Here is a 26,003-nt window from a genome sequence, read left to right as displayed (position 1 = left end):
TTCAGCAGTGATACACGAATCGAGCGTGTAGTCTTCTGATGATAACTTCTGAGCGCATCGTATGCATCTTTCGCATGCACACAGTTCCGCACTAGTGGGAGTTGACTGTCCTCCAGCAGTAGAATCATCGTTGCTTTAGCCTTTCGATCCTCACTTTTCCACATCGCAGACATGGCTTCTTCTTGTGGAATGTCGTTTTCGATGACGTGCCACAAATCTTCGCGCGCTAGCAGGTTCTCTAGTCGCACCTTCCAAGTCTGCCAGTTAACACCGTTCAGCTTGGGAATAGCGAATTTCGCATCGGCCATGGTTAACTTTCAGTCACTAACCGCACTTTTCTTCACCCGATCGACAACCGGGGCACAATAGTTTTTCGCGATTCACAATCTCACCGGCGCGGTGAGTCAGCACTTTACACTATTCGATTCTTCCTGATCGAATCTTCCCGAGATCGAATCCCTTTCCAAACTGGGACCTTAACCTGACGGCGAGCAGAGTCCGGAGGCCAACGCAGTGGAATACAACGTACTCGGAAATTCGGAGACGATAATATACGGGGGAACTCGCGAAATCACGTTATAAAAACACGGACACTTTATTGAAAAGTTAAAACAAATGCATTGCATTACTAGCCCGTTCGATAGTCTAGATAGAACTGAAGTATGTTGAGAACTGTCAATCAGCAGTATACGCAAAGAAGATGTTGCGTACGGCAGATACGCATACACGGGGTAGGACTGCAGAACAGCGCAAGGTACAGTGAAGAGATACACAATGCACCATTCCACAAAACTATGTTTATTTTTTTTTTTCTTGTACACTGCTGGTGGTGTTTACACTATTAATCAATGCCTTGGGATATATAAACAATCCATTTTGCTTTTAGAACTAAAACTGAACTTCAAGACTAAATGAAATATTGATGATTGTAGATTGTAGTTTTAATTTTTCTTTGTTCATTATTGCATGCGGGATGGTTTCTTTTGGCAGACTTTCTTCAAAGCTTAGTTTGATCACTTTTTTTGACTATGGCTAATGTTCTAGATGTTAATGCTTCTCTGAGCACTGCGATTCCAAGAATTGTTCTAAATGCTGCGTTACAAAATGATCATTTGAATGTCGTTCACATCAACGTTCAGAGCCTTGTAGCTCGTAACTTCACGAAATTGGATGAGCTGCGAATGGTTTTTTGTAAAAGTAAAGTCGATGTAATATGTTTCACCGAAACATGGCTCAATAATACAATCAGTGATGTTATGATCGAAATTGACGGATATAACATAATTCGGAATGATCGGAATCGTCATGGTGGTGGTATTTGCATATATTTAAGAAAGAATTTTGGTTATCGTGTCGTTGCAAAGTCACAATTTATCATTGACAATTACGGTGAAACTGAATATCTAGCAGTGGAAATCAAAAATCGTAACGAAAAATTACTGCTAGGTGTTATTTATAACCCACCTACTGTTGATTGCTCTGAGACTATCAATGATTTACTGAAAAATTTCACTGTTCGATATGATAGTACTTTTTTCATTGGTGATTTTAATACCGATTTATTATATTCTTCATTTCGTACAAGGACCTTTAAAGAAACGCTCGAAAGTTTATCATATGTTTGTGTTAATGCTGAACCTACTTTTTTCCATCGAACAGGTTGTTCTCTACTAGATCTAATTCTAACTGATTCTCCAGAAATTGTCACGAAACAAGATCAGCTTTCTATGTCAGGGGTTTCCAACCATGACATGGTTTTTGTTCAATACGCGTTTTTCAAGAAAATAGGAATTCTATTGTAACTTATCGCGATTATCTTAATTTTGACTCAACTCTGTTGCAGGAAGCATTTCTGAGTATTGATTGGAACTTTTTCTTCGCTCAAACTGATCCCAATGAATTGCTTCACTTTATGAATTACCATTTACTTCTTCTCCATGACAATCATATACCTATAAGACGCAAAAGAAATAATGCTATAATGCTAATCCATGGTTTAGTAATGCTATTTGCTGCGCGATTGTCGATCGTGACTTCGCTTATAGAACTTGGAAACATTCCAAATCTGAAATTGATAGAAATACCTATAAACGGCTAAGGAATAGAGTGAATACTATGATATCTCAAGCTAAAATCGAATGTGACAGACTTAAATTCAATGCTGATTTGCCAAGTAAGCAACTATGGCGCAATATCAAAAAGTTAGGAGTTACTAAGGAATGTAGTTTTGCCAACGAAGATTTTGCTGCAAATGAAATAAATGACTATTTTACATCAAACTTTACCGTTGATCCTTCATCAGAGCCTGTGCCATCGACTGTGCAAGGCTTTAACTTCGTCCAAGTTGTGGAACACGACATTGTTAACTGTGTTTTTTCAATCAAATCAAATGCAGTGGGCATTGACAATATACCTATTCAATTTATCAAAATACTATTACCCTTGGCTTTGCCCATGTTTAAGCATCTCTTCAACTCTATAATCAAAACCTCAATATTTCCAAAACCCTGGAAAAGTGCGAAAATCATCCCAATGAAGAAAAAAGGTAATTGTTCTTCTATTAGTAATTTGCGTCCTATTAGTATCCTTAGCGCACTTTCTAAAGTTTTTGAAAAATTAATTAAAGCTCAAATTTCTAAGCATGTCATTGACAATAATTTGCTACACCCACTTCAATCTGGATTCAGAAGTAATTTTAGCACAAATACAGCTTTAATTAAGGTTCATGATGATCTGGCTCAGGCAATAGATAAAAGAGGTGTGGCCATACTTTTGCTAATAGATTTCGCCAAAGCATTCGATATTTGATCGAGTGTCACATTGTAGATTAGTGAATAAACTAATAAATAATTTTAGTTTCTCTCAGTCTGCTGCTAATTTGATAACATCATATTTGAGCGATAGATGTCAAGCCGTGTTTTTCAATAATGTTTTATCTTCTTTTAGTTCGATTAAGTCAGGGGTTCCACAAGGATCTGTCCTGGGACCCTTATTATTCTCTCTTTTTATTAACGATCTTCCTAATTCCTTGCGTTATTGTTCAATTCATCTGTTTGCGGATGATGTACAAATTTATTTCACCGTTACTGGTGAATTCATTATAGATGATGTTGCTAGGAAAATTAATAATGACTTAAGAAGCATCTTTGCATGGTCCATAAATAACTTACTTGCTGTAAACCCATCTAAAACTAAAGCTATTATGATATCGAGACTCAGAAACCCTCCTCAAACACCTGTGCTTGTTTTTGATGGACAAATAATTGAATTCTTTGAAAAAGTTGATAACCTTGGAGTTGTTTTTACATCTAATTTATCTTGGGATGCCTTTGTTAATACTCAATGTGGAAAAATCTATGGTGCACTCAAAAGGTTACAAATGGTGAGCAGACATTTCGAAACTAGTATGAAAATCAAACTTTTCAAATCTCTTATTCTTCCTCATTTCATGTATGGCGAATTTGTTTATGGTAATGCTTCTGTGGCATCTTTAAACAAACTAAGAGTGGCACTCAACTCGTGCATTAGGTATGTTTTTAATTTATCTCGATATTCTAGTGTTTCACAGTTCCATAAAACATTGATAGGCTGTAACTTTGGCAACTTCCATGATTTCAGAATTTGTGTACAACTGTTCAAAATCATTAAGACTAAGGAACCACCGTATTTGTATAGTAATTTGCAATTCTTAAGAAATACTAGAACGCGTAGCTTGCTTATCCCTCAGCATTCAACGACGTATTATGGTAATTCAATGCTCATGAGAGGCATTTCTCTTTGGAACCGTTTGACACCTAATCTTAAAAATTCCATAAGTTTGAAAAGCTTTAAAGAGGGTTTGCTAGAGGAGCTTGAACGTATGCAATAAATGAATTTTATTATAGTCAGTTCAGAAACTTGAAATTAGATAATAAGTAATTTGTTAGTATGCTATATCCCACCAGTGTGTAACATTCAAATAAGGAGTTTTCCTTACGTTACATGAGTATATCAATAAATAAATAAATAAATAATTAAATATATGTTCAAAACGCTAATACGTAAAATAATTAATGAAGTCATTTCATTTGTAGCTTTAGTTTGCGCCATTAATAAATGTTTGAATTATCGTGTGAAGTTTTAATTTTAAGCTACTATCAAGGAAAAATTCTAGGGGGTGCCAAATTCATTCTAGGGGGTGCCAGGCACCCCTGGAACCCCCCCCTAGCTACGCCAATGGTTCATAGATGACTACACCCACTTCACCGTAGTCTACCTGATGGAATCAAAAGATGAAGTGTATGAATTTTTCGAACAATACATGGCGAAGGTGACATCATACTTTGGACGAAAGATTGCACGGATTCGTTGTGATAATGGAGGAAAATACGCAAGCAAAATGTTCAAGAGCCTGTGTCGAGCAGAAGGAATCACCATTGAAGCAACAGTCCCCTACACTCCGGAATTAAATGGCGTAGCTGAACGTATGAATAGGACTTTGTTGGACAAGGCACGTTCGATGATCTGTGAGCCTGTGGGGTGAAGCTGTGCTGCTTGCTACTTATTTGAGTAACCGTAGTCCGATTACCGTCTACCCCTGTTGGTTTGAATGACACCTCATGCAAACCAACGGGCACAGACAAGCAGACGTAACACTCTGATAATTCCCATCGTACTTCGATTTAACGATCTTTTTCAAAATTTGATAGTGGCCAACTACCCACCTGTGGCGCTCACATCGTTTTTGTTCGAGTTTGACGTTTGCTCACTACCGCCACCTAGTTGATGGTCGGCCAAACTTAGTCATTTTAGCATTGGGCGAATATGTTTCCGTGACTATGATTTGAATCGAAAAATGTTCGAAGTGTTACGTCTGTTTGTCTGTGCAACGGGGTTCATTTTTAATTTGAACTTCTAGTAACCCTGTGGGCATCGAAAAACGCACTGATGGTCACCTTTTTTGCTGTTTTGTTTTGATTATGTGTTCCGTTTCACCCCGTTCCATGAGCAGAATGAAGTTTGAACCATTTTTAGTTTGTACGATGTGCAGATCAGCGGTGGTCAAATTAAAAAGTGTTCAGATTAGATGCGGTCAAACCAACGGGGGTAGACGGTAGTGCTTTGGAAGTTGGGAAGACACCCTACGAGATGTGGTACTCGAAAAAGCCGAACATAGACAATCTCCGAGCGTTTGGATCAATTGTCTACACGCATGTACCGAAACCGCGACGAGAAAAGTTGGACCCAAAGTCAGAGAAGAATTTCTTGGTTGGATACCCGTATAAAAATGAACCATTGAGTCTATGGGAAAAACTGTACGAAAACAATTGATTCTTATGTTAACAATGTTTTCTATTGTGTTTGTATTGTTCAGAAAATTTTGAAAGTTGATTATTTTATAACGCTCACAATAAGTTCACATTAGATTTCATTGTTACAGAATTTTCTATTGGCAAACAACAAACGACAATAAATTAACATTTGATTTCATTGTTACAGTATTTTCTATGGACGCACAATAGAGTAACATTAGATTTAATTGTTATCACTAGAATTCGCTATTTTTCGGTATTTTCTAAAGGAATTTTGTATTTTTTTATTAATCGTCGAGAGACAATAAGACTCAAGATAAGACTTAGTGTCATTACGTTGTAATGAAAAAAAAAATGTAAAAAACATAATATGTAAAAAAATCATCCACCAACCCCTTGTTAACGACTGCTCAAGTTACTTTGGCGAACCCCTCGGACTTTGTTTTGAATTTGTTTTCGTTTTGTGTTGCGCGGTGATCGTTTGTTTCAAAGCAATCCTTTGAAAAGCCTGGTTTAGACAGTGCAAGTGACTTGATTCAAGTGAATGGAAAATGCCCAATTGAATGCGAATTGAACGTGTAAACACCACCATTCATTTCACATGAGCAACTCACTTGACTTGAACGAAAATTGAACATGTTGAACTTTTTCATTCAAGTCGAACGAAATCGTCTCTCTTGCCCCGTCTAAACCCGCGATTCATGTGAGCTGAATTCAAGTCATCTGTCAGTGAGATGAATTCAATTCAGTTTGCTTACGCTCCGCACGAGTTGAACAATGTAAACACTAGCTTCAACTGAGATGCATTCAAGAGCACTCAAGTAAACACTCAAGTCATTTGCTCAGTCTAAACACATCATTCCATTGGATTGAACATCTTTGAGAAGTTAGCAAGTGGAATGTTCGTTTCAGTTGAACAATGTAAACCAGGCAAAAGGATTGAATTCCAGTAGCCGAAAAAATATCGGAAGGAGCAGCCATAGCAGCAGCAGATCACAATTTAAGCAAATTTCGCCACGGAACACCAACTGGTAAGTATCAAAATACTGCGCAACCGGATGCAATGGAAATATTTTAAAATTTCAGTTAAATTTGCAGACGCCTACCGGAACGGCAATGAAAAGAAGTTGGCGCTTGTGGCAATTTCTTGCTTGCCTACCGCGAGTATGTGTGCTGCTGGACCCAAGGAACAACCACAATTGGATCTGACCGAGCTTGGACATCGGACACAGTAAGAAGCATCACGGAGAAGTTGCAGCGAATGCTCGGCGCGTTACCAGTGAGCTAGGCAAGCGGCATATACGATGACTCATTTGGCGTGGAGGAAGCATTCGGTTGGTCAAATGGGGGGTAGTTGAGGCGTTGTGCGACACAAGTTCGGAATATCCACTGAACAGACGGTGGTCAAGTTTTCCCGACAACTGGTGAGGAAAGTGATGGATAAAACCAAACTGAGCGAAATCTCGTGGCGCAACACATGGAGGTAGTATACTAGGTAGTATAGCACCCGTTTGTGGCTCGACTGTGTGAGGTAGGTCATCTACTCCAAAACCAAACTGCCGGAGATTTGTGGGTAGAGGATATTTGTAGGATTATACTCGGGATTATATCATTCGCCACGAAAGGAGCCTGATGGAGGTTTTTTGAATAATGTATTCTCCTATGAGAAATTTGCCGTAAAATGCTATTCGTCATACAATATTTTTAGGGTTTTTTTTTAGTATTTTTTCGTACATAGAAGCTAGCGGCACATTGATCGATGCAAAGAGTAGGAAAATAGCCAAAGCATTTATTTCATTGGTCAAGAATTGTCTATAACTTCATGGCTTTGTATGTAGAACCGCAGACATGACCGCAGAGTTAAACGATATTGAACAAATGGGCATATTAGAATCTTTTTTAACATTTGGACACTGATAGGTCTTAAAAATATAAGTTTTCTTTTAAGCCTTTTCAACGCTTCGAACGATCTTCAAGTATAGGTTCATTGTAGTATATCGAGCATTTTAAGTGCTACAATAATGGTTAAGCACGCTGTAATGTTACTTTTGTACCTCATCACCCACTAAATGCAACTACATTAGTGGTCTAATAACACTTAGCGCGCTTAGGCACGGTTCCATCATGCCGCTTATAGTGTTGCCACATATAATGCTTAGTCTGCTAAACCCAGTTATCTGGCTGTGGGGCATGGGAGCCAAAGCTTCAACCATCAATGCAATTAAACATTACTCGATTTACTACATGAGTGATCCAAATATTTGATAATTGTTCGATCTGTTTTTGAAATGTAGCTTAAAATATACAAGCTTCTAGTCCAAACGCATAATAATAGTTCAGTTTCGCTTCATTCAGGATTTGCTCAAGCAGTTTATATATTTTGTAAAGTTAAACATAGAGGTTGAAGTTAGAATTTTTTGTTTCACAATAGAAAACAATTTCCAAACCATTCGATTTAATGTAAAAATAGTGTAAAACAATATGTTCTGCATCACAATAGACAACAATTCCAAAACAATTGAATCTAACGTGGAGCCAGTAATAAAGTCACTGCTCAAAGCAAAACGTTTACCGTACATTTCACTGTTTAGAACAATTTAAAAACATAAAAATCTTCTGTATCACAATAGAAAACAATTCCCACACCATTGAATCAGTTGTGGAACCAGTAGTAAAATCACTATTCAGAACAATACGTTTACCGTTCGACTCATTGTTTGAAACAATTCGAAAACATAAGAATCTTCTGTATCACAATAGAAAACAATACCCAAACAATTGAATTCAATGTAAAAACAGTACAAACTGTATGTTCTGCTTCACAATAGAAAACAACTTCAAAACAATTGAATCAAATGTGGAACCAGAAATAAAATCACTACCCAAAACAATACGTTTACTGAGCATTTCACTGTTTGAAACCATTCGAAAACATAAGAATCTTCTGTTTCACGATAGAAAACCATCCCCAAACCATTGAATCTAATGTTAAATAACAGTTGAAAACAGACAGTTCTCGTCATATTTAACAGTTCAAAACAATACAATTACATAAAAATCTACGGTATATTTGATACCACGTATGTATATACAGGGTGTTAGGTTCCTGAGTGCAAACTTTTTAAAGGGTGATAGAGGACCATAAATGGAGAAAAAAATTGTTCTACGCATATGGTCAAATCTCAACCGTTACGTGGTTATTGAACTTCCCATGTTTATGACTCTTATTGCCTTATGGGTAGTACGCTGATCGCAAGAAATTTCTTGGCCTATCTCGATGCGTGGCAAATTCAGGCAAGAAATCGCTCAAGAAATAATAAAGCGTTGCTTTATTCCGGATCCTAGTACGGAGCTGAAACGAAACGTCAAATCTAATGGGGCTTGCTGTGTTAAATTTCTTGACCATTCCGGTCACGGAAAAATGATGCACTGAACGAAAATTACTTGAGCGATTCCGTTGGAAGTGCATACCTCGCATTAACTGGGAATAACTTGAAAATGGTCAAACTTATCGAAGTTTTTTTACCCTTATTCGAAAGATTATTGAATTTTCTAACAAATGGCATCTTTGAATCGATTGGTTTAGTTAAATAACTAAGTTTTCTAGAGAAAAATAGCTAAAAATAGTGTATTTTCATTGGTTTTTGTCAATTATCTTTGAAACATGTGTAATAAATTAAAATTCTTTCTTTGGCAAAGTTGTGGCCCCTATTACACTCTACAATTCGTTCTTTGACACCAAACTTCTAGCCCTTATCGTTTTCTTGCAATTTCGATTTAAATGTGCGGCACATTGCGCAAAAGAGTACTTTCCATGACAGTTGCAAATTTATGATCTGAAATGCGATGTTAAAATCTAAATAGCAACAAAACGATCAGAGATAGAAGTTTGGTGTCAAAGAACGAATTGTAGAGTGTAACAGGGGCCACAACTTTGCCAAAGAAAGAATTTTAATTTATTACACATGTTTCAAAGATAATTGACAAAAACCAATGAAAATACACTATTTTTAGCTATTTTTCTCTAGAAAACTTAGTTATTTAACTAAACCAATCGATTCAAAGATGCCATTTGTTAGAAAATTCAATAATCTTTCGAATAAGGGTAAAAAAACTTCGATAAGTTTGACCATTTTCAAGTTATTGCCAGTTAAGGCAATAAGAGTCATAAACATGGGAAGTTCAATAACTACGTAACGGTTGAGATTTGACCATATGCGCAGAACAATTTTTTTCTCCATTTATGGTCCTCTATCACCCTCTAAAAAGTTTGCACTCAGGAACCTAACACCCTGTATATTAACAACATTTCATTTACATTAGAATCTTCTGTTTTGCGAAAAAACTTGTATGGAAAAAAGTCCTTTTTTGTATTGTTACGATACTTAACAACCTATACAATTCAATGTGAAATGCTCATTCACATTTGATTCTATTGTTAGAAACATTTGATTCTATTGTTTTTCTATTGTTATTTTAACATTGAATTCTATTGTGAGAGCATGGTTTTCAATGGTACTGTTACATTAGAATCCTATGTTTTTCTATTGTATTTTTTATCCGGGTATGCTACAAGCGGATACAGAATCTGGGATTTCTCGTGACGTTATATTTGATGTAAGAAGGAAGAAGAAGCTAAAATTATTTCCTGCTGCTGACGTGGATGAGTTTAACGATGAACTGGATAGCGAGGAGCGAATTGTAATCGAGCCGAAGAATTGTCTGGAAGAGGTGCAACCTGAAAACGTAGATGCTGAACATTATGAAGCGGAAGATGAACCTGTTCCAAGACCGGATGATGCAAGTGAAACTCTTGACGTTGAGGAAGGTCCAAGTAGGAAACGAGGTCGTCCAGCCGATGGAACGTTCAGTGAGCATCCAGTGCAGAAGCGAGCGATAAAAGTACCGACCCGGTTCAACGATTAGCATATGACGCACAATGCAGAATCAACGTTGGCGTACGCTCTCAGTGCTGAAGCATTTGTAGACGAGATCCGTTCCCCAATAACATTGATGAGCTGAAGAAAAGAAGCGACTGGAGATTTTGGAAAGCTGCTATTGAGTCGGAATTATCATCGTTGAAGAAAAATGGAACCTGGACTTTGGAAGCAAAACCCGAAAACAAAACCATTGTTGATTGTAAATGGCTATTCAAACTCGAACGTGATGGAGATAGACATATCGAACGCTACAAGGCCCGCTTAGTAGCGAAAGGATATTCGCAGAAGAATTTCGATTATAATGAAACATATGCGCCGGTTGCAAGAATATCTACGATCCGAATCCTGTTGGCTGTGGCAAATCAAAAGCGATTTGCAATCCATCAAATGAATGTCAAGACAGCATTCTTGGACGGGACGTTAAAAGAAGAAATATACATGAAGCAGCCCGAAGGTTTTGAAGAAGGAGGACCCAATATGATTTGCTGGTTGAGGAAATCGCTGTATGGATTAAAACAAGCACCGCGAAGCTGGAACGAAGAATTCAACAATTTCATCCTGAGCCTGGGTTTCTAACGATCTGCCTATGACAGCGGCCTGTATTTTCGAAAAGTTGGAGATGTTACCGTTTACCTCTTGCTGTATGTCGATGACATTTTGCTGATTTCAAACAATCAGGAGGAAATTGCCTGCATCAAACGGAAGCTGTCCAGGAAATTGGAAATGAGCGATGTGTGCGAACTGAAACAATTCCTTGGATTGAAGATTCATTACAACCAAAATCGAGGAAAAATGAAGATAAATCAATCACCGTACATTGATAGACTGCTGAACCATTTTGGAATGTCGGATTGCCACCCTGTATTAATACCGCTTGAACCCCAACTAAAACTGGAGAAGCAAGGAAATGGACCAATCACGAAACATCTGTACCGAGAACAGGTTGGCTGCTTATCATATCTGGCGTTGTCTTCAAGACCGGACATCAGCGCAGTAGTTAACCTATTCAGTAGATTTCAATCGGCACCAACAGATATACACTGGACACATCTCAAACGATTACTTCGCTATTTGAAGGGAGCAAGAAATTTCGGAATAATGTATCGTCGCAGTAGCCAAACAGATGCCCTAATTGGGTATGCTGATGCTGACTGTGGTAATGATTGTGAAGACACAGTTTCTCACACTTTCTTCCTACACTATCCGGAAGATTTCTTTCGGATTTCCTCTGGGACCATAACCTGTTGGAGGCTAGTCCACCATAGCCAAGAAGGCCATAGCGAGGCTAGCTCCGTCGATGCCTGTTTCTTAATTACAATGAAAAAAGAACGCTAGACAACTTCCATCAAACTAGACGGCTGCCGTCTGATACCTCAATCTGCAACCACCACACTCTTTATTCCATTCAGGTATATACAATTCAACAAACTTCTTCCAAACTACATACCTCTGCCATCTCTCCAACAATTGTACCTACCAACAATACTGCCGCCGTTCACGTACCTGAAGGTTCGACGCTATCCGAGCGTTCAACGCTACCTAACTTCCGACAGAAAGCAGAATACAGTAGCATCATAGACTAATTTCAAGACCTCGATGTACCAAACAAAACCATTAAATTTTGTGTGTCCAGTCCGGTACCCAACAATATTCATTACCGTGTATTTTTTACGTGTAGATTGCCTTTTGTGTAAATTATATTCAGCGTGTTACACCGATCTGACAGGGAAAGGACTAAAAACAAAGTACGTAATGGGTACCGAGGATTGTTCGCAATCTGCGAACTTGACTGCGGAATAAAATGCGACCATGACGCCGCTGGTAGCATTGTCGTCGACTGAAGCTGAGTATGTCAGATACTTGTGAAGCCATTTGGATAAGAAATCTCTTGGTAGAACTTGGAATACCGATGGATGAACCTGTGAAGATCTACAAGGATAATCAATCTTGCATTAAAATTTCGGAAGAGCCTCGGTATGAAGCATGTTGATATACGATTCCATTTCACTCGTGAGTGCATCCAAAACAAGAACATCCAACCGGTTTATATTTCGACGAAAGAGCGAGCAAGTTGCTGATATACTCACAAAAGGACTTCGTGCTGGACCCTTTCTGCTTCTCCGAAGTAAGCTGAACCTGTCCGATTGAATGTTGAACATAGCAATCGGAGGCAGCGTTTGTGGATCACAGCAACCACTGAACTGAAGTGACAAGTTAGGTATAACGAAAATTCCTTTCATTACTGTTTCAATCTCTAACCAATAAACATATAGTTGAGAACCACTGCCTTTCAAAAATTTTAAGCTCGTTAAGCGCCCCCCAAGGAACTCCGGGAAGATTCCCTTAACAAACTCCTGGAGGAATCGCTGATGGTCAACGGGTGACTCACCGGGTATTGTCGGGGCGGGGTTCTCTAGAATCTTCTAGTCACAGGTCAACTCTACAGCGGCTCATCGACGGGGCAGACACTTCAGTAGCTTCGCTTTGAAGCGACGACGGGGGCAACTCAGGCGGGTAGTCACGTGGCACTCTTATTTACGTGATTTCGCATATCCTCGGCGGTGACCACCTTAGTAACTGGCACTAAATCACACACGGCGCGTCTAATGACCGGAGGATGATATTACCGCGGGCAATCGAATGGTTAAAACCACAAAATATCGATATTTTCGGGATCGGCAACGAAATAAAAAACGCGTGATTGCTTTCACTTTCGTTAGTGTATTTAGCTAACAGCAGCAGAAAAACAAAAACCCGATCAATGAGGCAAAAATACAATAGGTAGATCTATACACATATCGTACTGTGCTGGTAAGCAGCAAGACATATGGGCAACGTACATTAGACGGGTTTAGAAATGTGGAATGGATTGGTTGGTCGGGGAAATTAGATTTCAATTTAGTTTAATTCCTATCAATCGCTGATGGAACTCCTGGATGAGTCTCTGAAAAATCTTCTAGATAAAAACCTGACAGAACTCATGGAATAATCCCAGAAATAATCCCTGAAGGAATTCCGGGTGAATTCTATAAGGAATTTCCTGAAGAAACTCGGGAAATCTTGCAGGATTTCCTGAAGCAGCTTCAAGAGGGTTGCGTGAAGAAACTCCTGCAGAATTCCGTGAAGCAATTTCTGGAGGTTTCCCTGTAGGAACCCCTGGAGAAATGGATGAACCAACTCCTGGAGGAATTTCTGAAAGAACTGCGGGAAGAATTCCTGACGGAACTCCACGAGAAGAATTTGAAAGAACTTTTGAGGAATCTCTGGACGAATCTACAAAGGAGCTGCTGGACTAGCGGGCAAGACACTGTGCAAACGAAAGCAATTTTGAGAAATTCGAAGTTACTCTTTTTATCGATGATCAACGAAATTTGTTGAAAGACATCACCAAAGCTGCAATTTTCATTCAGCACACGCAACACTTTGCAGTTTGATATTGGTGCCAGATCACACTTTGATATAAATGGGAGAAAATCTGAAAAACTGTGAGGAAATGAGTTTTTAAATTTTGAAAGTTTTATTGATTTTTAAATTTTACACGAAAGAGCACCTTTATCTTTTTCTCAGTCACTCTGATTTTTTTTCAGAATTTTAGAACTTCATTTTGATACCTAAAATCAATTTCCAAGAGGTTTTCTGAAGTCACCTTTTGACAGCTGGGCAACTGCTTGACAGCTCCGCCCAGTACAAACCCACCGAGGGGTGATTCATTGAATCTCTCCCATACAAACTTCGAATTGATTTTTTTAAATAGGTTCCCGGGCACCGAGAATCATTAAAATTTGGATTTCGGCCCACCTGAATAAAAAATACAGTAGAAAAACCGAACGTTGTATTGTAACAGTACTATTTAGAACCATATTTTTACAATAGACACCACTGTAAAAATTAAAATACAAAAACAATAAGATGTAATGTAGACACCATACAGTGAATTGTAAATAAGATTTTTACAATATACTATACGGGTTGTTAAGTATTGTAACAATATAAAAACATATTTTTCTCCATATATATTATTTTTTGCAAAACCATACATTATATTGTAAATTAATTGTTCTAAATACTGATACGTGGGATTTAATATACCGTACATTGTATGGTACACGTATGGCTTCAAACAATAAAATATAATATAATATAATATAATATAAAATATACCGCAAATAAATTGTTTTTAATTGTAATTTCACTACTGGTTATACATTTAATCAAATGGTTTTGGAATGGTTCTCTTTTGTTATGTTGTATTGTTTTAGATTACATAAACCATATAATGTTATATTATCTTGTCATTTTCCTCCTGTTAATGGCATTTTAGGCTTACTAGCATTATAAGAATGCGCTTTGGGAATTCTCCAGAGCGTTTTGGATAACCCTTCATATATTGGATCGCCCACGTCTAAGTCTGAGTAGTACCTGATTGCATTAACAGTTGAAGCTTAGGCTCCCATGCCCCACCAGCCAGATAACCGGGTTTTGCAAACTAAGCATTATTTGTGGCAACACTTTGAGCAGCATGATGGAATGCCGAGCGCGCTAAGTGTTATTAGACCACTAATCCCTAATAAACCAACACAATAAACGGACTGTAATGTAGACGGTTCAACAATACCGCATACTGTTCGAACTGTATCCCGAATGGGTGGTTAAGCAAATCTTATGGTTATCGTTTATGCGGGATGTAGTCGCATGAAGTGAGTGACGAGGTACATAAATATCATTACGCAGCGGGCTTAGCCGTTATTGCAATATTGAGGCTCCAGTTTGACTAAAGTTTGAAATACATAACAACTCATGAGAAAACTTTCAAGTTCGATTCAAATATAAGTTAGATTAAAAAGCGAATCCGCAGACGAACTTATATCAGATTATTTCAGTGTCCAGTCCAGTCCATATGTTAAAGATGGCTCTACGACAACGCATTTGATTCGGTTGTGGTAGAAGGCAAGTTCACATGAGAGAAGGGGAGAAAATTCCCCTAAATGCAAATACAGAAAGAACAGTGTTGAACTCATCCACTGATTTACGGTTATCTGACCTGCGTCCTTCCGGGTTGACCTGCATTCGTATTCCTCTCATCGCACTGCAGTCCTTAGGACACCTGGTTTACCACTTATTCAAACATTTCATTGACTTTAAATATATGTTTCAACTTATTCACAATTTTCTTTCTTTTTCTTTGCATCAAAAAAGTCACAAACATCAACAAAACAGAGCAAGGAAAAATCTAAAACTGAATAAATAATCAAAAATGCACGGAAAAATAATATTGCGAAATAGTGAATGGTTCAAACGTAAGAAAAACAGTATAATATCGCCCCCTTAATGCTAGAACTAGGTAACTCGTTTTGGAAAGTGCGGATAAAAATGGCTGGTAAAACTTATCCTGGTATAAAACAAACTTTTTGTTGGTCTTAAAAGTTGAATTGATATGTGTTTTCGGATTTTCAATTGACAAACTTGTGTTTATTGTGGTGTTCGTTCAGATATAAAGAAATTTCTTGCGATTTCGCAAAACCAGTTACAGTCGGAACCCGCTCGTTGAGCCACAACCTCCACCCAACCAACGAATTCGATTCGCTAGTTGGGTGAAGTGACAGCAGCACAAGGGGCGTGCGCATTGTTTTTTTTAATCATGTTTAGGTTGGAAGCAAAAAGGAAATTTTTTCAATTTGTTTTACATTTAGAGGAAAACTGATACGTTTTGCAAGATACATATATGGCCAATGCGAGAAATATAGATGTTTATGAAACCACCCGGTACCAAAAGCAAGCACAAAACACTTTCAATGATCGACAAAATAAAGATTGCCGATGTTTTGCATTTGTTTCGAAGTTATTGTACATATTCTTTTTTTAAGAAATATGAAATTGAAATTCTTCTCGATTATCAGTAAAGTTTAAGAAACCAAAAACTCATTAGCTCGCCCCTCGGAATTACAGATTGGTTGTCATTTTCAGTTTGACATTGAATTATGACATCCAGGTACTTTTTAGTTGGCTGACAGCTCAACTAACGGGGCCCCAACTAAAAAGCCACCCAACTATTAAGCCCCCAACCAGCGAGTCATGACTGTACCTAGTTCTAGCATTAAGGGGACGATATATTGTTACATAAAGATCGATTGTAAATGTATAGTAGCTACAATGTGCACAGCTTTTAGCGAACCATTCCATTACAATACACTTTATTGTAGCTGGTACACTGTATGGTACAGGAATGGTTTTCACTATAGATAGTAGAGTAAACATAGATCCGTGATGATGAATCCGTTGTATCCAAACGAACTGCCAAAATCTGTATCCAAACGAGCATGACGTCATGATTCCAACAACACCAATGGAGCGCATGACGTCATATTCAACCGTCGCACTCTTGAAAAATACTATTCACACGCTTGAAACATTTCACTCAGCGATGTCCGCGGATCTATGTTTACTCTACTACAGTCATGACTCGCTGGTTGGGGGCTTAATAGTTGGGTGGCTTCTTAGTTGGGGCCCCGTTAGTTGAGCTGTCAGCCAACTAAAAAGTACCTGGATGTCATAATTCAATGTCAAACTGAAAATGACAACCAATCTGTAATTCCGAGGGGCGAGCTAATGAGTTTTTGGTTTCTTAAACTTTACTGATAATCGAGAAGAATTTCAATTTCATATTTCTTAAAAAAAGAATATGTACAATAACTTCGAAATAAATGCAAAACATCGGCAATCTTTATTTTGTCGATCATTAAAAGTGTTTTGTGCTTGCTTTTGGTACCAGGTGGTTTCATAAACATCTATATTTTCACTTCACCGACTGAAAATGGATGAAAATAATTATTTCTCGCATTGGCCATATATGTATCTTGCAAAACGTATCAGTTTTCCTCTAAATGTAAAACAAATTGAAAAATTTTCCTTTTTGCTTCCAACCTAAACATGATTAAAAAAAAACAATGCGCACGCCCCTTGTGCTGCTGTCACTTCACCCAACTAGCGAATCGAATTCGTTGGTTGGGTGGAGGTTGTGGCTCAACGAGCGGGTTCCGACTGTATCTATAGTTTTCACCAAATACCCTATAGTTAGTTTTTATCCGGGCAGTTTGACGTGCAGATTTAAAACAACAAATCTAGATTGAGTTTAAATAAGGGCGAAAGTAACATGGGAGACTGTAACTGTAAACTGTAACACCAAACGACACCCTGATGATCCGCAACATCCAAAGCCGGATAGTCGTCGTCCGGAAAAAAGCGGTAATCACGGAAATGGCGGCTAAAGTTCTGCAAGTGAACCTCCACCATGCTGAGAGCGCCACGGGTGTGCTCTGTCGGAGGTTCACCAAAGAGAATCTAACCGTGGCCCTCATTCAAGAGCCATGGGTCAATAAATCCAGAATACAAGGTATTCCACAACACTCATGTAAGTTGGTATATGATGACAGCCAGCTTTCTCCTAGAGCGGCTATTTTATTACATAACAACTGTAAATACTTTCCAATTTCAGAATTCATAAAAAGGGACATCGTAGCTGTCAGGATGGAGGTACCTTCCGCTAGAGGGAGTAGAGAGATCTTGATGGTCTTGGCATACTTCCCAGGTGACGTGGACGAAATCCCTCCTCCGGAAATAGCTGCGCTCGTAGCCTACAGCCACCGACACAACATCCCCTTCGTCATAGGGTGTGACGCAAATGCACATCACACCGTATGGGGAAGTACAAATATAAACACCAGAGGTGAGTACCTGTTACAGTTTCTCTCTTCCAAGAACATTGACATTTGTAATGTTGGTGACAAGCCCACGTTTGAAAACTCCATTCGTCAGGAAGTTTTGGACTTGACTCTATATAGTCGGTCTATCTCTGATAAAATAAAAAACTGGCATGTTTCTGACGAAATATCAATGTCAGACCACAAACACATCATCTTCGAATGGGAAGGGGGTCTAACGATAGAAAAAACGTTTAAAGATCCTAAGAAAACTGATTGGGAATCCGACTCAGCTATCCTACAATCTGAAGAGTACATCATAGAAAGTCACATCAAGTCCATTACACAATTGGAAGATGCGTCCAAATCAATTAAAAACAAAATCCTTAATGCCTACCAAGAGAGCTGTCCAACTAAATCAATTAGTTCGAGCAGAGACGTTCCATGGTGGAATAAAACTCTTGAGAAGCTTAGGAAAACTGCGCGTAGTGGATTCAATCGTGCCAAGCGAACCGGCGATTGGAGCCTATACAGAAAGGCCCTGACGAACTACAACAAAGAAATAAGGTCAGCCAAACGGAAATCGTGGATTCTAATGTGTGAAAGCATAGAGAATACACCCGTAGTGGCCAGACTCCAAAAAACTCTTTCAAAAGACCACTCCAATGGTGTGGGTAGCCTCCGAAAGACGGATGGTTCGCTCACTGTAGAGCCTAGCGATACAGTTAAAGATCCACTTCCCTGATTCAATCCCTGAGTCGAGCATCGGCGACCAAGACACTGGAATTGCTGTCTCAGATCCACAAGAGATCCAATCATGGGTTTCTGGATCTAAAAAAGACGCAATAAAGGTTGCAAAGGAAGCTTTCACTCGGGCCAGGGTTGAGAGGGCTGTGAGATCTTTCGAGCCATTTAAGTCTCCTGGCATGGATGGAATATTCCCAGCGTTGATCCAAAAAGAGGAGAAAACACTGGTCCCACCCTTGGTTGAGATTTTTAGGGCGAGTCTGATTTTGGGGCATATACCCAACGATTGGCGTCAAATCCGGGCTGTCTTCATTCCGAAGGCAGCCCGGATAAAAAATTACCATTCATTACATGGTAAATATTATTAACAAATGACTGGTTTTATTGTTCACAATAAAACACATAGTAGATATATTGTTACTTTTTACAATAGAAATCAAGCCCATATAGTTCGTACAATAAGTGAACATTAGCTTTATTAGTGACTGATTGATTCGATTGTTTTTCAATAGTTCTATAATAATTTAAAGTTACTATCAGTAAAAATTAATTTAAGTTGTTTTTAAATAGTTGCAAAAGTGCCTGCAAAGTTCTCATGGACTTTTTATTAAAAAAGAGTTTATTTCTCAATTACACTTAAAAACAATTTGTAACAAATAAATAACAATAAGTATTATTGTTGCTTGGATCATGTTTGTATAATCAAATACAAAATCACTTGACATATTTTTTATAGTTTTCGTTTTAAATTTGAGTACAGTAGATGTTTCGGTTATCGAATGTTATTCGCTAAAACTGACAGACGTCAAGCCGTGTTGGCAGAAGAAGCTCTCAATGAATAACTGAGGAAGTACTTATAGAAAACTAGCTGAAAAGCAGGTTTAGCCAAGTGAGGATGTTAAGACAAGAAAAAGATGAACAATGAGTTTTCTAATGTTTTCCAATAAATTAAAGGAATCTAGTAAATAGTAAACTACCATTGATAACAATACAAATACAATTAGTTTAATGGGGTCAATTGAACCGATGTTAAAATAAACATGCAATAATATTTGTTGTTATGTAAACAGATTTCGCCTTTGAAAAACCAAAGAATTCATATTTCTCGGTAACATTTTTCTCCAGCATTTACAGATACTAATGGCCACATGAATTGTGAACGATTTATGGTATGGATCATACGACCTGAGGTCTGACTTGTGATATTTGGCAGTTATTTGAAAAGATTGAAGATAGATCTTATCAACAGCTGCCAAGCAATACATACCAGACAGACATCAGCGTGTTTGATTCTTATCATAAAATGTGCATATTATTCTGGCGGACGTTAGTGCTCGTAAATGCTGGATATAAATGTTAGCGGGAAATATAAATTCTATGGATTTTCAAAAGCGAAAACTGCTTACAAATAACAACAAATATTATTGTATTTTTATTGCAACAACGATTCATTTGACGCCATTCAATTAATTGTATTTGTATTGTAAGAACAATGAAAAAACATTAAGATATATTGTTATCTTTTGAAAATTGCCCTAAAAATGTCTCATAAAAACACAATACATTCTATTGTTTTTCGCGAAAAAGTGTATGAAAACTTTCTCAAAATTTTATGGTTAAGATACATAACGACCACCATTTTTTATTGTAAAAGTGCCATTTACCATTCGCCGAATGGTATAGAACAATAGGGGTGATAGTGAGTGTGTTGTGTAAATTACAATATGTTTAATGGTGAATATTTTTCGAAAAAATGGTGTTGTAACAATAAAATTTATCGTATTTTTATGATACTTTTTATCAGGGAGGAAAGAGGGATAAAACCAACCCCAAAGCATTCAGGCCGATAAGTTTATCCTCTGTAATGCTCAAAATTATGGAAAAGGTACTATGCGAGTACATAAATCACAAATTTATGAAAGCAATGCCTTTGTCAAAAAACCAATTCGCTTATCAAAGTGGAAAATCTACGATCTCGGCACTACATACGGTAGTTCAAAAGATCGAAAAAACACTCAATGCAAAAGAAATTGCTCTTGTAGCATTTCTTGATATTGAGGGCGCATTCGATAACGCTTCTTATTCGTCTATAGGGTCAGCAATGTTGAGGAGAAAATTCGACCCATGCATTGTTACCTGGGTACATGCTATGCTAGCTTATCAAAAAATCTCCTCTGAGCTTAGCGGTTCATACATTACTGTTAAAGCAACAAGGGGGTGTCCGCAAGGCGGAGTGCTTTCTCCTTTGTTGTGGTCACTGGTGGTGGATGAGCTTCTAGACAGCTTAGAGAGAAGAGGCTTCGAAGTGGTTGGATATGCTGATGACGTTGTCATTATTGTACGAGGCAAATTCGAAAGTGTTATCGTGGAAAGAATGCAATCTGCCCTAAATTACACTTTTTCCTGGTGTCATAAGGAACAACTAGGCATAAATCCTACAAAAACTTCCATTATCCCTTTCACCAAACGGAGGAAGGTCCAACTGAAACCCCTTTTCTTGAATCATACACAACTAGTTTATTCAAGCGAAGTAAAATATCTAGGTGTCATACTCGACGCAAAACTGAATTGGAACTCTCATCTCCAATCAGTTGTGCAGAAAGGTCTCAATACACTTTGGGTTTGTTCAAAAACCCTGGGTAAAAGATGGGGCCTAAAACCAAGTATGATCATGTGGATATATAAAACCATTGTTCGTCCCAGGACTACTTACGCTTCCCTTGTCTGGTGGCCTAAAACTAATGAGGCTGCTGCAAGGGCGAAGCTCAACAAAATCCAACGCACCGCTTGCATTGCGATCACTGGTGCAGTTCGTAGTACACCCACTTTGGCCCTAGACGCAATGCTTCACCTGCCCCGGTTAGATCAATTCATAAAGCTGGAAGCGGAAAAAAGTGCTCTAAGGTTAAAGAGAACAAAAACACTGCTGTCGGGAGACCTTACGGGTCACCTCAGCATATTAAATGAATTTGCCATAAATCCCGCAACAGGAATTTGTAGTGACTGGATGGAAACGGTAGTCAATTATGACTTACCTTACGATGTGTTCATTCCTTCCCGCCAGGAGTGGGAAGGAGGTGGACCCAGCGTTCCAACAGGCTCTATAAATTTCTTCACAGATGGTTCGAAAATGAATAATCTGACAGGCTCCGGAATCTATGGCCCTAGAACAAAAATCTCTGTCCACTTAGGACAGTGGCCCACAGTATTTCAGGCGGAAATATATGCAATATTAGAATGCGTGTTATTATGCCTGGGGAGAAAGTATAGGTTTGCAAAAATATGTATTTTCTCTGACAGCCAAGCGGCACTTAAGTCGCTTAATAACTACACTTGTAACACCGACGAACCGACGTGACAGCTAGAACAAATAAATTCAAATTTGTTGTCCGCGACGCCATGATGAAAAATAGCCGAACACTATCGCCACCTCTATAACGGCTCGCGATAATTTGATAGCTCGACACCAAACCCCCGTGTGTTCACTCAGAAATAAAAGTATACACGGAATTACTATTATTTATGCATTTTGTATCCGCATCTCTCTCACTCTCTTTATGTTTTCACAAGGGGAATGACATATCCTTTTCTAACCGTAATATCCGCATTTATCCGTTTCTAACCGTCGCTAACCGTTGCTAAGCGAGCTGCTAAGTGAGCAGAAGTTAGACGCGGTTAACGACGGTTAGAAACGGATAAATGCGGATATTTCGGTTAGAAAAGGATATGTCATTCCCCTTGTGTTTTCATGCTATCTGCCGTTTAGCCTGGGTTGAAGAGAAGTGTCACGTCAACCCAGGCGAAGCACCAGATAGCATGAAAACAAAAAGAGAGTGAGAGAGATACGGATACAAAATGCATAAATATAGTAATTCCGTGTATACTTTTATTTCTGAGTGTTCATATAGGAAACGGTTCGCGTCTGTGCTGATTTGACAGAAGCGATCGCTCGCTTCGCTGGTCGACCGTTAAATTAGGGGGGGACAGTTTTGGATCGCCACTGTCACGTCGGTTCGTCGGTGCTTGTAACTCAAAGCTAGTGTGGGAATGCATTCTGGCTTTGAAAAACTTATCCATACGCAATCGAGTCTACCTATATTGGATCCCAGGACATACGGGTCTAGAGGGAAACGAGATTGCTGATGAGCTAGCCAGAAATGGATCTAATGAAAGGTTCATTGGCCCTGAGCCCTTCTGCGGGATCTCAGACTGCTCTGTAAAAATGGAACTGAACAAATATATGGTCAGTCAAATCACATCAAACTGGAATGCACTTCCCCATACGAGCCAATCTAAAAGGCTCGTAACGATAAATCCCAAGAAAACCCAACAACTATTAGGTCTCAACAAAAGGGATCTCAACATCTACACCGGTCTAATAACTGGACACTGCCCCTGCAGATACCATCTACAAAAGATCGGAGCAATCCAAACCTCAAATTGCCGCTTCTGTGACGAGGAAAGGGAAACATCAGAACACATCCTCTGCTATTGCAGTGCACTCACTCAACGTAGGTTCAAAGTTCTCAGCAAGCCCTTTTTAGGGCCTGCTGACATATGGATCTTATCTCCCAAGGACGTGGTTGGCTTCATAAAGCTAGTCTCGCCAGAATGGGGGAGTCACATACTGTAACTCAGGATCTCTATTCATCAATAATAGATGGTCTTGAGTTCAGTCGATACCAAGGTATCTCAGTGACAAATATGTTACTGAGATAACTTGCGTACCTCGCAGCAAAAGGGTATATCACAATAGTTCTAAAATCTGGACGCAGTGATCTTCACCCGACAAACGAGAGAGAAACATGGGAGAGTCCTCTTCATCGACTCTCTCTTCTGCAAATTAATGTGACAAGGGAACGTTCAAAAATTACGTCCAACATTTTGGGGGGAGGGGGGGTCTAAGAAAGTGTGACAGTACGTGTATTAGGTATATGAAAATAGCGTGACAGAGGGGGGAGGGGGGGTCTAGAAATCCCGAAAAACGATGGACGTAATAAATGAATCTTCCCCAAGATGCAAATCCAATCTAACTTTTTTACACTTAGACGCTAGATTGCATATCGCAACCTAGCGATTTATGACCAAAAAGTGCAACCATACTTGCACGGAGAAAAATGGTTATACTTGTTTGCATATTATTTAATAAGAATTTTGCATTTCGATCATTTAAACTTGGCTGTGTATGAAAAGTATGCATTACATTCTTTTATATTATGCAGTTTTGTGCTTTTCCGGAATTTATTGGTTATCATGAATATCGAGGCACTGATTTTACTCTTGGGACTTTGGAAACTATTTTACTTGATAACCGCCATTGACAGTAGTGAAAAGCCAAAGTGAAACTGCCACAATTTTTGCTTGTTCGCGAGCATTTCAAAAGTGTCCGGGACTTCAAATAACCAGATACCATCAAGGTCCACCCGTTACCCATGGAGAATCACCAGCTACGATTATTAGATTTTCGGTAAGTACGAAAAGCATATTTTTCCGACAAATATTAACATCAATGTCTCCGCATTAGATTTCTCATCAAAAAGTTGCATCAACTCAGTTCCTGCTTCCTAGTTATCCGGAGAACATCAACGGTGAAACGGTGCAACGGTGAAGCAATCTTAGGAGGAACTTCCGATCGAAATAATAGGTCCTGAAGAGTATCCTGCGTAACAGCAAGCCATATGACTGGCTAGACCTTAGTGTTAAATTAATTATATTTATTTGATTTAATTGCATTTTTAGTAATGGAAATGAAAATAAATGACATCTTTCTTTCTATATGTCCAAACTAGCCATATGTTTCTTTGTTATTGTGATAATCAGCAAAAAAAAAACAAAAATAAAAAAAAATATGCATTCTACAACAAATATAATCGACGTATGCATTTCAATGCATACACTGAAATAATTTTTAGAGTAATTTGAACCATGTACCTATGTTTAATTTTACCATATCCAAAAATAGTAATGGTAACCATGTTTTTAATGGTAATTACGATGTTTTTGCTCAAATTTACTATGATCTGACAGCTAATCGAATAGTGATTTGCACCATGAAACGTAGTTATCATAATTACACCTTTCGTGTTCAATGCAACCATTTTCGTGTTTATTGTTACTATTTACATGGTTAGTTTGAGTATACGTAATTATTTTCAGTCTTCTGGCAGGTCTTCCGGCCATCTTGCCAGAAACGTGAATTGTTAATAATTTCTCCTGGGAATTTTGCAGCTGCTGTAGAAATCGGTAAAATGTATTCATGGTTCATGATGGTGAGTAGATTTTTCATCGATCACCGACGAACACGCCAATTATAATGATCATTGAAATTTGCAGAATTTGCCACCAGCGGTGCTATTGTGCATCATCCAGCGCCTAGTAAAAAAGCCTTGCTGGCGAGCACTTGGCTTTCGGCATCAAAGATCCGTTGCCGAAGATCGTCGGTTTCAACGTGTGGATAATCACCGGCAATCAAGTATAATCTCGAATAACGCGGGAGATTTCTAGATTTTTCATCAGAAGACTTTCAATTTCAGTTAGAGCATATGCGTCCAGAGGGCGACGGATGTTCCTCCACTGGCACCTAAGACCAGCACATCACAGTGGTCATCATTCGAGGCAACGGATCTTCCGGCTCCCACATCTACCACTTTGTAGCCGCTTATCAACTTTTATCCATACCGGAGGCATCAGTTAGTTCGCAGATGTGAAGATTTCAGTTTCGAATGACATTAGAAACTCGCATCGCGGAACGACTGCGGAGTATCTACCGGCAAAACCCCCAAATTTAGTTCCATACGTCTCCCCAGTTGAGTGTGGACAAGATCGTTCATATTTATTATACAAATATCATTTTAGTGTATTATTTATTTTGAATAAATTCATTTGATATATTTTCTTGCATTTTTTTTTACTTTTAAATAGAAACAAACACGGTCACACCATCCCACTACCATGTAACCACACGTATAGTAATCAGAACCATGTAGCGATGGTTGAACTTACCATGCTGTATGTCATGCACATAGTAAAATTTACACTATGATAAGGTTTAAGATTACCATGAAATGTAAACATTGATCGGCATAGTAAATTACACCTTACACATGGTAGATTCAAGAAATAATTATGGTCTACGAAAATCAAGTAGTAAAGGTGTTTTAATTTGAACCTATGAGATGGTGCCGGTTACTATGTTCCTTTTTTCAGTGTATATTTCTCTTTTGCATTGGGTGAATAAACATGAAAATATGCATTCCAAAGGGTGGGCAGATCGAATATGATTTTAGTAAATAATGTATGCATTTTAGCATTTTCCGATCTCTCCGTGT

General features: G+C 38.4%; 1 protein-coding gene and 1 long non-coding RNA gene across 2 annotated transcripts in view; one reads left to right on the top strand and one right to left on the bottom strand.

Annotated features, from left to right (window-relative positions):
* Positions 1–2,813: 2,813 nt before the first annotated feature.
* Positions 2,814–26,003, bottom strand: part of LOC134290450 (uncharacterized) — a 37,472-nt gene continuing 14,282 nt past the window's right edge. Inside the window, exon 2 of the mRNA XM_062857621.1 lies at positions 2,814–3,430. The gene's annotated coding sequence lies outside the window, so the exon portion shown is untranslated. The remainder of the gene's footprint in view (positions 3,431–26,003) is intronic.
* On the top strand, positions 23,786–25,575 carry LOC115260516 (uncharacterized). Its single transcript, XR_003894588.2, has 3 exons — positions 23,786–24,944; positions 25,009–25,147; positions 25,209–25,575. It is a non-coding gene; the product is annotated as an uncharacterized LOC115260516 (long non-coding RNA).

Source organism: Aedes albopictus, chromosome 1 (assembly GCF_035046485.1).
Source record: "Aedes albopictus strain Foshan chromosome 1, AalbF5, whole genome shotgun sequence".
Classification (NCBI taxonomy): domain Eukaryota; kingdom Metazoa; phylum Arthropoda; class Insecta; order Diptera; family Culicidae; genus Aedes; species Aedes albopictus.
Note: the sequence above shows the minus strand (reverse complement) of the source record. Positions and strands in the feature narration are given on the sequence as shown.